General features: G+C 36.5%; 1 pseudogene; it reads right to left on the bottom strand.

Annotated features, from left to right (window-relative positions):
* Window positions 1–8,945: 8,945 nt before the first annotated feature.
* Window positions 8,946–9,793, bottom strand: LOC122291025 (annotated as a pseudogene).
* Window positions 9,794–14,123: the final 4,330 nt, after the last annotated feature.

The following is a 14,123-nucleotide window of genomic DNA, read 5'->3' as shown; positions in this document are numbered from 1 at the left end:
ATAATGTCTGCCTTGAAATGGCTGATTACATCCTTTAAATACCCTCCCCAAAATATGATAAAACCCTAGACTAAAATTTGAGACCCTTTCTCTCAAAAATGCCCTTTGTGAACAGTAGCCGCGTGTACTGTAGCGTGAACAGTGTCATGCTACAGTACTTCTAAACCCTAGTTCAAATAAGTAAGACATATGTGGTGGTTAAGCATCCTCAAGCCCACTTATTCAAAACTAATAATAAAAATCCTTTAAACAAATTGAAAGCCTTAATATCTAAAGGCCATATTTCTAAGTCAAGTCTTCCACAGCTTGGATCAAGTGGATCAAAGCTGGTTTTTCTTCTTTCAAGCCTATCTTGAGTGTTGGGCTCTTGCTAGCTTCTTCCCAAGTGGTTTGTACTAATCCTTCCATTGCTTCCTTGATCTTCTTGGCTCTCGATCTTGTAATTGGCCCATCTGGAACTTGCAAAGGATCTTTAAGAGTAGGCCTGTTGGTTCCCATCATTAATACTTTATTATTTATTTATTTTTTTTGCAAAGTAGAGTTTTAGCTTTATATTTTTCAATTCATTCTGGATTTTTTAATATTTATACAATGGGTATTGTGGACTAAAAATATAATGTCATAATTAAAAGAGAAACAAATAAGGGTGGTTGCCAACTTACCAAAGAGTTCTGTCAGGGACAACTGTCATGCGGAACCGAGGGGCAACCCACAACTTTTTACAATGCTTTGTGTGATGCCCCAACGACCAATGCCAAGTGTGCGTACATGCAAAAAGTGTACAATAAGGGTCACAGAGGATAATTAAAAGTTAGTCAACTAAGTAATAGAGTTTTAAATACAAATTTTCCAAAATAAAAATGCCTTCAAAAGTTATACAGTAATCTGATAAAATATAATACAAATCTAAAATACATAACAAAAGTGGGAAATCAATCCCAAAACATGGAAAATGACCTAGGTCACTCCTCTGGTGGAGCTGATCCCACGGGCTCAATGTCCTCGTCTGCATCAACATTTACGATTCGATAAAACAGAATAGTAGGGTTCGAATACCACGTGAGATTGTGAATGAGGTAAGTAACCAACCAAACAACCCACAAGATAAAAATACATTAATCCAACTAACATATATGCATGCATATGCTGAAATATACATCAAACCCAAAACATCATTTTTTTTCTGAAAATAAATATTTTTCCAACATACTCCAAAATTTCCATTTGGCCAAAAATCATTCGATTAAAATAAACTGCCATTTTTCCAAAAAACGGTCTGAGTTTAAACTGCCAATAATCTCGTATGCACCATGATCTCCCTTAGGGACTATCCGCATAGCCTGGCTCCCTTCGTCCCACCACGGGTAACGACCGTGTGTATGACTTCATAACAAATGATGCCCAGTTCCATGCCTAGTGCATTCGTGGCCAAGCATCCTCTAGCCCCTGCCAATAGAGGGGCTACAGAGTCGACACGAGACCCTTACCATCCCGTCTGATTCCGTTATCGCCCAGCAACAACCCAGGGGACGTCACTTAATATATTGCACTCCCGAGTTTCCAGAGGAGCTCCATCGAGATAATGTCCCATCTCGGCTTGTGGTCGTGATACGTATGCACCCAAAATTAGTTCTCCACACGAAAAGCAAGTTTGCCATGGTAGCACATGGAGGAGAACTCGTGGATTCTAGTGTGCTACGAAGAGAGATACTAGCTGAGAGATAGAGGTGGGTTCTAGTGGGGTGGCAGTCGTTAGCGTAAGAGGGGCGGTGACAACCAAGGTGCATGACGGCGCTGGGCTCGGAGAGGGGGAATGCACGGAGGACAAGAGCAAAGGGAGAGGGGGGTCGTGCGGGAGGCAGGGGAAAAAGGAGAAGAAGAGAAGAAAGGAGAAAGAGGAAAGGAAAAGGGAAAAAGAAAAAGGAAGAGAAAGAAAAGAGATCCAGTCTTTTCATCTCAGGTTTTAAAACTAATCCAACGAAAAGAATTTCAAAATGGTAATTTACAGCAATAGTTTAAACGCAATGACTAAGTAAAATAAAATAATAAAATTCAACAATAAAATAATTTAAAATAAAGAGAAATTTAAAGAATAAACAATGATTAATAACAATAAAGCACATTGAATTTAAATTTCAGAGTTAGAAATAATAAAATAATATAACTAAAATAATATAAAACGAAATAATTATTTAATTAAAGTACACATAAATATAGTGTATCACACTATTTTAGCTGATTTGAGGAACAATAACACAAAAAGGGAAAACACAAAAAGAAATACACAGACGTAGGTCTTGTAAATTAGAAATTTCATTTTACGTTGCAGCATCTACTCGTTTTGCATATGTGTTAGAGCTTTTCTTCGTGGGTTCTTCCACACATGGCCGAAATGGGCTGCATTAGGGTTTATTCAAAATCTTTTAAAGGATTTGAATAGAGATGTGCAAATCGATCTGCTTTGCATTTAAGTTAGGGCTTTTCTTTGTGCATTGGTTCTTCCACAAATTGGAGAAAAGGGTTGTATCTGGGTTTTGTCTGCAAATTGATCTGCTTTGCATTTGAGTTTGAGCTTTTAAATTCATGGGTTCTTCCACAGAATCTTACATCCAAGAAAAGAAAGAAAAGGCAAAAAGTTTACAATTTTCTTCAATCCTAATCAAACTCACAAAGCAAAAAGTACAAAACAAAAAACAAAAGAAAATTCCGAGAGAAGAATTGATCAAGTCTGAAACTTGACGCTCTAAGTACTCTAAGTTATCACTACAAACAATTAAAAAGCACAATATCCCATGCCCTCGAATGAAAGAAAAATTATGTAGAAAAACAAAAGCAAAATTCTTCCAGCTTGTTTGATTCGATCACCATGCACCTAAATGCAACATTCTCAAAACAAAGTTCTAATCCACACCATTGTTGTCATAAAAATATATATATATATATATAAATAAATAAATAAATAAATAAAACTGTAGAAAAGTTTCAGTAAAAAAAAAAAAAAAAAGCTAGAACATACCAATCAAGGACCATGACCAATGATTTTATGTTTGAAACAAATATAGACTAACTATTAAACTTCTCTCTCTTTGTACACAGATTTTTATTAAGGGATGTTTCCAAATAAATGCCTATCAAAAGATGTGACTTCAAAACAATATAACAAACACTTTTTATGAAAAAAATATGTACAACTGTTGAAAGTTTGTAATAAACAAACATATGTAGCCAATATAAATCAAATAAAACAAACAAAAGTAAACCTTAGTAATAAAAAAATCAAAATGATAAAAACAAAAATAATGAATGTCTTCCTTTTTTCGTTATTTTTGGATATATATTAAATTATGTTTTTATAATTGAATATAATTTTAAAGAAATAATTTCATCTTTCTTGGGAAATTATTTTAATGTATGGTTTATCTCAATAAATTAGTCTTTTTAATTGTTTTTCTACATTTAAAAAATTAAATTATGTAAGTCTACAATTCGAGCTTGTAACATATTCACTTGAATGAAGAAAAGAAAAATGGCAGCCAAATTTGTTAGATCAGTTCGAACGATATACTATGTTTGTGCTACTTTTGGGAGAGAACATGCACATCGTCCCAAATAACCATATTTTAGGATGAAATTTTGTTCGGAAATTTTGTTCCTTCCACACACATTTTGTCCCAAAACATAAGTTTCGTTGTAATCTTTTTATTTTTTTCTCATTTTTTAGGGGAGTTTCTAATTTTTCCTTTTTTAAGTTTAGTACTTTATTTATTTTTACCTTTTTTTTGCAAAGAATAGTTTTAGCTTTATATTTTTGTATTCATTCCTACTTTTTTAATGTTTATACTATGGGTATTGTGGGACTAAAGACATCATGTTATAATTAAAAGAAAAACAAATTAACAAGGGTGATTGCTCACTTACCATAACATTGTTTGGGTTGCCCAATGTGGCATAGCCTTAGGCCATGCCACACCATTTTCTTTTCCTTTTCTTTATTACCAAAGGACATGAGAAATAACATCAGGGAATGATCCTTGCCATATAGTACTTATAATATTAGTAACATTCCAAGCAAACTTTCTAAGCCTATGTACGGCTTCATTTCCCAATCTCCCAACATGTTGAACTTTGCAGCTACTAAACCTCTATATCAATTCTCGAGCATCTTTGATTATATTACCTAGCAGAAACATAGAATCTTCTGTACGATGAAGATCTTGCACCATTAAAAATTGAATCACTTTATGAAATAAGATCTTTAATTCCCAAGTGAACACTTAGCATTGCTAGCAATTCAATCTTTATTGGATCATTCATCTCATGCTCCTTCCTGCTTACTACCATAATCACTGCCCCTTGGTCATCACAAAGAATAATCCCTACACCTGCACTCTGTTGATCAGCAAACATAGCACCATCCACATTTAGTTTCATAACCCTTGTGGTGGAGGCTCTCATCGACAACAACTCTGTTCATCTTCAGTGGGTTTCCTTTAACTTCTTTATAATTCTTCTGCACAGCAAGGGCATGACCAATCACTTGATTAGGTAACAAGTTCTTATCCTCATAAACCATCTTATTTCTTCTGTACCAGCAACTCCATGCAATTAGAAAGAAAAGCTGCATTTCCACAATGCTACATTTTCCACTTACCTCAATGGCCATCCCCACAAACTCTTGATGAGAGTCAGTTAATTGAAATGTAGGAAAACCTTTTCCTATCTTTCTTGCAGCATGAGACAATAATATAAGGCATGAGCAGTATCTTCTCTCACACCTTTACGTAGCTAATAGTGTATCCTCAGGCAACACCTTCCTCTTCTTTAGATTGTGTTGTTGTTGGCCCCTCTTTACAATTTCCAAGCAAAAACTTTCACCTTATTTGGGATTGTGAAAGTGATTCTCCTATCTTTCTTCAGATTGTGTTTAGTTCTTGAAGAAACATTACCATTTGCTTATGATATCTTTTACTTTCTCATTATTTTAAATATCGAATTTTAAAATGTTTTCTTGGTTATTTAGTTTTGTTTTCTACTTTTTTTACTTTCAAACTAATTTTAGGCTTCATATAACGAGTTTTACTTTTTATAAATTATATATATGTTTTTTCAATATTTTATAGCACACGACGTGCTACGTGTTAACGTGTGGCGTGCCATATCAGAGATTTGTTAGCATCCGAGACTATTCTTCCACATAACCCTTATAAATTCTTTAACTTAAAAATATATTCTTATCACACGTTGAAATTCAAGTTATATGTAGGGGTGCAGAACGACTGTCAGAGTTGGATTGCCCAAAATCCAACTCCGACTCAGACTTTTTTGGAGTTGAAATCTACATATATATATATATATATATAATAAATTAGGCACAGTCTTTTCGTTTGAAGTTTTGCAATTTGAATAACATCTTTTAAAGGTGTTAAAAATTGCCCATAGAGGAGCGTTACCTTAAAAAATGTCATCCCCATTGTTGCCAAATCTCTTTACAACTTGGTATCTCAGCGAGGCTTCGAATCCTATATTTTCTCTACAGCGTTTTGTGTTGGGCATTTGTCGCAATTCTTTTTGCTGTCAATCTTTCATTTGGGAGACTTTAAGAACATGAAAATATCTACCCATTTATTTTTTGAATCCACAAATTTCGAAACAAAATTCTCAGTCTATTATACTTCAAATTTCACAAGGTCTAAAGTACAACATTTTTTTTTCTTTAGTTTGTTTTGGGGTTTCCCTATGTACAGGTTACAATCCAGAGAGGCAGGAAGCACATAGAAAATGCACAAGCAACTCTTCAAGCTTGCAGACAGCCACAAAAATGCAAGTATACCAAAACTAGAAAGCTCTAAAACAAAACTCTGCCATCAGCAGCCCTGATCCACCAACACACATACAATATACATAAATCATCTCCTCTTCATGTCCTGTCCAAAAATAGGCTCCTAACTCCAACTCCCTCGTGAAGTTCTGCTAGAATTTTTAGTGCAACTGCTAGCTAATGACTGTCTTCTCACCCGAAGAGAAAAACACTTTTCGTTAACATCCGTGTATTTGTTGGGACCTACCATCATGAAGCCCACGGTAGTGGTTGAATGCCCTGCCACAAACACGAACAAACCGTCAAACAGAATTTCGTAAAGCCACTGCTCAATAGAGCTTCATAAAGCCAGGCTGATAAAACAGAATTTCAAGTAGATCGTCACGAGCTTACTCAATTTTTTGTACAACGAGGAAGTGGCTGAATTTGCAGTTGTTGTATGGAGTATATGTGAAAAGAGGAATGAATTTATTTTTAGCAAGAAAAAGATAAGGCTGCAAGCACAACTGCTATTATAAGTATATGGGAAGCTCCTCCAGAGGATATTTTCAAGATAAAATTGGGATGCTGATATCTACGAGAGTCTGTGCAAGGTGAGACTATGAGTTGTTATCCGTGACTGGGAGAGAAGGGTTCCAGCAACGCCGATAATAAATAGCCATCTGGATCCTGCCTATCTCCTTGTTGAAACATATGCACCTCTACAAGCAACAAGATTTTCCAATGATCTGGGATTTCTCTTTTACCCTTTGCGTTTCGTACGCTTGAATGCTTATCTTTTTATCTTTTCGTTTTCATTATCTAATACCTTTTAATTCAAGACTTATCCTTCTTTCTTCACTACTTCTATTCTAAATAGAAGTCTATTTGCACACCTCAATCTCATATTAGGGGCTGATAAATAGCATTCACGTCCTCTGCTTTTGGACTTCACCTCTTCTTCTCTCCTCTGCACCCAGCCCCACCCCACAACCTCTTCCAACCTTCTTTGGAATCCGAAACAGAAATAAAAGGGATAAACGGGTCTTTTCTTGCCGTTTCTCTCTTCTTATTGGGGATTTTTATTTTTCAGAGACATTTTCCATCGTCCAAGATCATGATCCTCAGGTACTGTAAAATTCTTTTATCTTTGTTCCTCGATCCGTGCCTTGACAATCCCCGTTTTCAGAAATTAGTACCAGATCTGGTCTATTTTATGTTTTCTGCACAAGGTTCTTTCTTGGTAAAATGTCATTTATTTTTTGTTCTGTTAGGCACCGTTCGTTTGCCAGTATTTGGTGAAAGTTTTTAAAATGGTTAAGAAATTAAAAAAATGTGTGGAAAGAAAACTGCACGTCTCGACAAGAACGTACACGAAGGTCTCAAAAGAAAATAGAAGAAGCTAGTGCAGTCCGAATGGATTTTTTTTTTTCTTTTTTTATTTTAAAAACCAAAACTTATTGGGTTTCGCCTAGATTTTTATATATATGTATATCTTTCTTGCATTTTCTCGGGATCCGAACAGCTAGAAAGTTTTCTTTTTTTAAAAAAAAAAAAATGGTTTCAGTGCTAATATTTATTTACCTTTGTAGCAATTTTTAAATATTTTCTTGGACGGAGCTTTTAGGAACTTATTGGGACCGAAAATAATTGAGTTTTTTAGTTATCTTGTGTCGTCTTGAGTAACTACGCAATGGTTTAACTGCACATTCTAATGGTGGAAGAGAGTATGAATGCAAAGAAATATTTAGTACATTTCGTATACGCTAGTTTTGTCTTTTATGGTAATTCTAGTGATTCTTGCACATATTTATTTGGATTTTTTTTTTTTTTTGGAGTAAACTACAGATTAAAGAAGAAATTTAGGGAAAGGGGTGTGGGTATTGTGATGGAATATGTGCAATATTATGTTTAAATAAGGTAATGCTTCAAGAGACGACTCTTAAAGATTGCGATCGTGCTTACTGGTTTGTCTCGTCAATCTATTTATCTGGCTGCTTTTATTATATTGGAAATTGCCTCATGCTTGATGCTAATATTTTGCATGCCTTTGAAATTATGGTCACAGTTGTTAGCCTTCATGTATGAGATGTAAGATAGTTCCTACAATGGTATGTGGCATGTGTTTAATCTAAATATAGTATTGGTGCCTATTATGCCTCAGCTCATAGATCTTGATTGGTTTGAGTTCTACGTCAAGTCTCATAAGTGCTGATAATATCTCAATTGAACAATTAGAGGCTCTTAAATTATAACGGCAATCAAGAATATTAATCGTTCACTCATAGGAGTTTTGGCTGCTTAATTTCTGATATATTTTCTTATTGTTTAGTATGTAAAAATGATTTAAACACGATTTTTTTAGGCCGAGGGGGAAGCTTGATTTTCTGGTGTATTTTCTATTAGACTGTTATGAATTACTAATTCATGTTGAAAACATCTATTAGCATGCCCTTTTTTTACAGTCCCAACACACAACTGAAGTAAGTCTCACACAATGATAAGAAAATGATAGGTGTTTTAACTTTTTTATTACTATAATGGGTCCCACAATAATTGGCATAAAGCTTGTAAGCAACAAATAATTAGTGAAGCATCTTGAATGACAGCATCAACGATTACATGTTTGAGGAGAGTATCTGCTACTTCTTAGAGCCAATTGGTCTAAACCTTTGATTTTGGAGATCCAAGCAAACTTTTATGATGATGCTGAAGATTATTATCCATAGGAAGAGGAAGAAGACAATCTAGATGAAGTTTACTTCAATAGTTTAGCAAGTCTTGTATTGGGAATCGAAAGTGGGGTGATCATGGTTATGTCAAGTCAGGACACCTAGAAGCGAAGCTAGTCTATCAACCAAATTCTCAGGACTCTGGTGCAGGTTCATCCCAAGAACCTTAGGAGCGTGTGAAAAGTGCAACCGGCCAAGGGGTAAAATGGGCACTCAAACACGAAGCAGCTGATAAATATGCTAAAGAAAGCGGCAGCAACATTCGATGAGTTTGGGCCGGACTTAAGGCCATTTCTGTAAATACCTAAGTTGGGTCTCAAACTTGATTGTAGAACCCACTGCCATAACAACTACATAAACTTAAGTACCTAAGTACCTGTGTTTAAGGCCCAACTTAGGCACTTGCAAGAAAGGACTCACATTCGACCCAACCTTAGCAGATGTTGCTGGTGCTTTCTTGCAGTAGGTTTATCAGCAGCTTCATATTTGAGTTCCCATTTTGCCCGTCGCCCAGTTGCACTTTTTGCAGCCTCCAAAGGTTCTCAGGATGAACCAGCACCAGTGTCATGGAAATTTGGTTGATAGACTAGCCTTGCTTCTTGGCGTCCTGACCTGACATAACCATTATCTCCTCCACCTTTGATTCCCGATGATTTGCTGAACTGCTAAAGTAAACTTCATCTAGGTCGTCTTCTTCATCTTCATATGGATAATAATCTTCAGCATCATCATAAATGTCTTCCTGGTCGTCCAAAATCAAAAGTTTAAACCAATTGGCTCTAAGAAGTAGGCAAACACTCTCTTCAAACATGTAATCGTTGATGTTGTCATTTAATATGCTTCACTAATTATTTGTTACTTACAAGCCTTATGCCAATTATTGTGGGACCTTTTATAGTAATAAAAATTTAAAACACCAATCATTTCTTTTTTCTAATCATTGTGGGAGACGCACTTGAGTTGTGTGTTGGGGCTGTAAAAAAAGGGCATGCAAATAGATGCTTTCTACATGAACTAGTAATTCATAATAGTCCAATAGAAAATAGACAAGAAAATTAAGCTTTGGCCCCCTCGCCCAAAAAAATCATATTTAAATTATTTTTACCTACTCAACAATTTTCAAGGGTGAAATGGCCAATTAAGAGCATGAGGTTCTCCAAATGGAAAACTTAGATTCATTTTCAAGGTCTCATCCTATAAACTCAAATGGATGTTTACACTGTGGGCATGTTGGTTTGCCACAATAAGTGGCCCATCAAAGGATGCATATTCAACATAAGAACAACATAAAGAGTACAATGGAATCCCAATGTTTAATGGAAGAGGAATGATTATGCTTGTCTTATATTTTATTCTTGTCACAAGCCATAAACCAAGTAAAAAATTCCCCTAATAACATACATAAAAAAGCCAATCAATGGTCCTTGAATCCATTCCCATTTTTATTCTCCAAACTCGAGATATCCAATTAGTTACACCTAAAGACTAAATTTGAAAAATGTCAGACTAACATATAACCCTCATATTATTCTGCATCTAAGGAGAAATGATCATAGAGTACACAGTTTGTGCAAACACAAAAAGAAACTTGCAAGACACCAATCCACAGTCTTTCATCATTTATCCAAAACTGAGAAGATGATGAAAGACCTTTAAGATTGCACACTCATTGAATATATGACCTTTAAGATTATGTCACTTGTCGTAATTTTCATTGAGCTTAATGGTTGAAGTTGCAAATTGCAAAAACTTGGTTGTTTAGGGTGCACAATGTCGACAATTCAGTTGTTTTGGTGTGAAATTAGCCACCTCACCAACTTATTTTGAAAAGTGGGTGCTTAAGACCCAAGTTTTCCAATTTTGGAATTTTAACAATGAAAACCACTAAAATTTAATTTTTTATCCTCATAAAAATAGAAAATAAAATAGAAGAAATGGTTGCTGGGTGGCTTTGAAGGAAGGTAGGGGTTCCTATCCATGTAGGTCTCCTATCCTAGGTGATGGCTGGTTCCTCCCACCCTCTCGAGGGTGGGTGACTCCCCAACCAGTTTCTGCTAGGCCTTTTCAAATATAGCCTCTCTTTTTTTTGGCCAAAAGGAGGGCGGCACCTCCGGCACTTTATTAAAAAACAGCCTCACTTATGGCGGAGGAATACCTTTTACACCTGAAAATCAAAGCAACAACACAACCAAACAAAAAACCCAAAAAACCAAATAAACAAACGTTATCCAACTTTTATCATGACTCATTCTTGTGCAGTATTACAGCTCCACTCGGGCGATATCTGAAATGGGATAACCCTACCAAATGTGCTACACCTACAGAGGGGGCACAAGTATGTATTGGGATGGACGTTTCTAAGGAGCCTTTGACGGCATTCTGGATTGGTATCCCTCGACAGTCTCACAGTTTCATGCAGGAAGTGATCTATGAGATGTTACCCGCATACTGCACGAAGTGTAATATGCAAGGACATAATGACAAGACATGTGAGAGGAATGCTCAGAAAAAGGTGGGTGATCAGAACCCTAAAATTGATGGTGGAAAGGTGGATCAGAAATGGGTATGTAGAGATTAGGAAAAAAAAAAAAAAAACTTGCGGCGAAGGAGACGGTTATTGAGCAAAGAATTGTGGTGTTTCAAGAAGAAGAAGCAAGTGGACAAGTGACTTTTCAAGAGGGAGAAACACACAAACCAGTAGATACCCCAGAAATCGCAAACAATCTGGTTGATAAATTGAGTATTTTACGAGAGGAAGTGGAAATTATGGATGGGGTCAGTGTGCCAATGCCGGCTTCTCCCCACGAGGATCTGGGCATACAGAATGAAAAACCGTTGAAAGAGGGTGGATCCGAATTGCATGACGTACCAAATGTGATGGAGAATACTAGTGAGTTGTAGGAACCTGCATCGATTTCTGAGGCCTTTCTTGGTGTGGATGGTCGTGATGGTTTGATTGTGGATGATAACATGGAGGAACATGGTTTGATTGTTGTGGGTGGTCAAGATGGGATTCATATGGAGACAAATGATGATAATGTAGTTGTGCCAAATATCACTAGGAGAGAAGAAAAGGAAATTCAGGTTTGTTCAGAGTTAGAAATGGATAGACCCTTACAGCATTTGGCCAGAGGAAAGGATTGTCTCTCAGATTCTAGTGCACAAGTAGGGACAAATATGAGAGAAAGAAAGGTTGTTAAAATTAGGGGCTCTTCACGGCTTAAAAGCAAACCCTCTAGACTTGATCTATGATGAGTTCCTACTTATTTTGGAATGTAAGAGGCTTGGGTACCTCGAGAACTAGACTGAAGAAATTACTTGTGAAATTGAAGCCTAAAGTTTTAATGCTTGCTAAGCCTATGATTTCTCATAGTCGAATTCAAGTATGGAGAGATCGGTTTAACTTTGATGGTTGTGCTTCAAATGAGGTTGTGGGAGTAAAGTTGTGGCTGATGTGGATAGAAGATACTAATTTGGTAGTGCAGGCCATGGGGGATCAGTTTATTACTGTGAGAATGTTGGATAACTTGAAACCTATTTACATGACACTGGTTTATGATAAATGTTATTATCAAGGCCGTCGATGTTTATGGAATGATCCAGAAATGACTAATACGCATAATGTGCCATGGATTGTTGTTGGTGATTTCAATATCATTAGAAACGATAGTGAAAGATGTGGTGGAACGCCTAGAAACTCAGTGGCAATTGATGACTTTAACAATTCTTTTGATATATGTGGGTTACTGGAGATGCAGTTTAGTGGGTCATCAATGTCGTGGTGCAATGGACATATTAATTTTACTCAAAGTTGGGCTTTTCTAGAACATTGCTTCTTTAATACTTCAGGTTGTGATGAGTATCCTGAAGCTCATCTAAAATACTTGGCTAGAAGGTCGTCTAATCATGCACCCATGCATATTATGTTGGCCAGGAAGGTGGTGCCTTACGGTTTGCCATCTTTTAAATTTCAGCAAATGTGGACTTGACATGAATCTTTTCTTGAATGTGTTTCCAAGGCTTGGGCAGGAGAAGTGCCGGGCTCAGCTTTGTCCATATTGGCTTTTAAGCTTAAATCCTTAAAAGCTACTGCTCTTAGGGTCTAGAATAAACATGTGTTTGGGAGGACAGATCTGAACATTGCACATCTAGAATTGTGTATTTAGGAAATTGAAGATAATTTACAGCGCTCTTATACTCAAAGGGAGGAGATGGATCTCACTGCTTCACAGTTGGAGCTTAAGGTATGGTTGGGTAGAGAGGAATAGAGATTATCTCAACAGGGCAAACAACACTGGTTACATAAAGGTGAAGCTAATTCTGGTTTCTTCTGAGCAGTCAGTCGACGTAATCATAGGCAAGTGGAAGAGATGAAACTTGCTGATGGTACTACTCTTAATACTCCTAAACAAATACATAATGGTGCTTTGGCTTATTTTCAAAATTTTCTGGAGGCTCGGTCGATTGGTGATATGCCAAATTTGGAAGGCCTGGTTGATAATGTTGAATTATGTAGAGTGCCATCTCAATAGGAAGTTAAGGAGACTATTTTCTCAATTCCGGGGGATAGTAGTCCGGGGCCCAATGGGTTTTGTTCGGGGTTTTATCGATCATGTTGGCATATTATTTACAAGGAGGTTGTTCAGGCGGTGGCAGAACTTTTAAGTGGTGCTATTCTTCCAAGATTTTATTCGGCCTCATTCTTGGTCTTAATTTCGAAAATTCCCAATCCCAATAGTTTTGATGAGTTCAAACCGGTAAGTTTATGTTTGGTGTTTTATAAGATATGTTCCAAAATTCTGGTTACTCAGTTATCTTCGATATTATCCAAACTTACTTCGCCAGAACATGGAGCATTTATTTAAGGTTGGAGTATTCTTAAAAATATTAGTTTGACCCAAGAGATGTTCCATGGTTTAAACAAACCATCTTGGGGAGGAAATGTTGTGATGAAAATTGATATGGCCAAAGCATATGATAGCATTGATTGGGATTTTCTTCTACATATGTTGTATTCCTTTGGTTTCTCTAAGTCGGTTTGTGGGATTATTCAAGGCATCACTACTCCTTGGTACTCAGTGGTAATGAATGGAATTCCTAAAGGTTTTTTCAAGGGTGGCCGAGGATTAACACAGGGTGATCCATTATCCCCATATTTATTTATTCCAGTCGAGGAGATCCTTTCTAGGATGTTAAAAAGGATGTTAAAACAACAAATAGAATTGGGGAAGATTATACCTTTTTATCATCCAAGGGGAGCTCCTATTACTTCCCACCTGCATTATGTGGATGATATAGTGATTTTTGCAGTTGGTGGAAAGGCATCTACGAAGTCTATCTCCAAGGTTCTCAAGCAATATGGAGAATGGTCGGGTCAAAACATGTGTCCACAGCTAAGCGTCGAATGATTCTATGCTTCACTGGTTTTAGTGAAGGGGAATTTCCGTTCAATTATTTGAGTATTCCAATAGTCTCAGGAAGACTCCTTGTGGCACATTTTGAAGGAATAATGAATAGAGTTCGAGATTGAATAGAGGGGTAGAAGGCTAGACTTTTATCCAGTGGTGCTCGCCTTTTACTTTTAAAGCATGTTT

The sequence above is a fragment of the Carya illinoinensis genome, chromosome 13 (assembly GCF_018687715.1).
Source record: "Carya illinoinensis cultivar Pawnee chromosome 13, C.illinoinensisPawnee_v1, whole genome shotgun sequence".
NCBI classification, from domain to species: Eukaryota; Viridiplantae; Streptophyta; class Magnoliopsida; order Fagales; family Juglandaceae; genus Carya; species Carya illinoinensis.
This window is presented reverse-complemented; position numbering and strand designations above follow the sequence as displayed.